Source organism: Arachis duranensis, chromosome 3 (assembly GCF_000817695.3).
Source record: "Arachis duranensis cultivar V14167 chromosome 3, aradu.V14167.gnm2.J7QH, whole genome shotgun sequence".
NCBI lineage: Eukaryota > Viridiplantae > Streptophyta > Magnoliopsida > Fabales > Fabaceae > Arachis > Arachis duranensis.
Genome location: NC_029774.3, coordinates 50,656,170 through 50,657,075, shown reverse-complemented (window position 1 = coordinate 50,657,075; position 906 = coordinate 50,656,170).

The following is a 906-nucleotide window of genomic DNA, read 5'->3' as shown; positions in this document are numbered from 1 at the left end:
ATGAAAGTGGAAAAGAAATCAAGTGATTTTTGAAAAAGATTTTAAAATTAGAAATCAAAAAGATTTGATTGAAAACTATTTTGAAAAAGATGTGGTTAAGAAAATATGATTAGTTTTAAAAAGATGTGATTGAGAAAGTATGATTTGAAAAACATTTTAAAAAGATTTGATTTTGAAAATTAAAAACTTGACTAACAAGAAAAGATATGATTCAAACATTAAACCTTTCTCAACAGAAAAGGCAGTATACTTGAAATGTTGAATCAAATCATTAATTGATAGCAAGTATTTTTTAAAAATAGAAAGAAATTTATTTTGAAAACATATGATTGAAAAGATATGATTTGAAAAAGATTTGATTTTGAAAAAGGTTGAAAATCTGAAAAAAATTGCATTGAAAAACAGAATCTTCCCTCTTGTGCCATCCTGGCGTTAAACGCCCAGAATGGTGCACATTCTGGCGTTTAACGCCTAAAACTATACCCTTTTGGGCGTTAAACGCCCAACCAGGTACCCTGGCTGGCGTTTAAACGCCAGTCTCAGAGCACGAAAATCATCAAGAATTACTTGAAGATCTTTAAGACACATGAATGAATGCATGCAATTGACACCAAACTTAAGATGAGACACTAGACTCAAACAAGAAATTTTTGGATTTTATGATTTTTTTGATTTTTTTTTTCGAAAATTAAGTGGAAAAAGAAAATAAAGGTATCAAAATTCTTAATGAGAATTCCAGGAATCATGCAATGTTAGTCTAAAGCTTCAGTCTAAAGGAATTAGACATGGTCAGCCAAGCTTCAGCAGAACATTGCATTCAAGAGATAAATTGATAAAGATCAATCAGCTTTGGTGATGATAAGAACATCACCTTGAAACACTAGAATTCATTCTTAAGAACTCTGA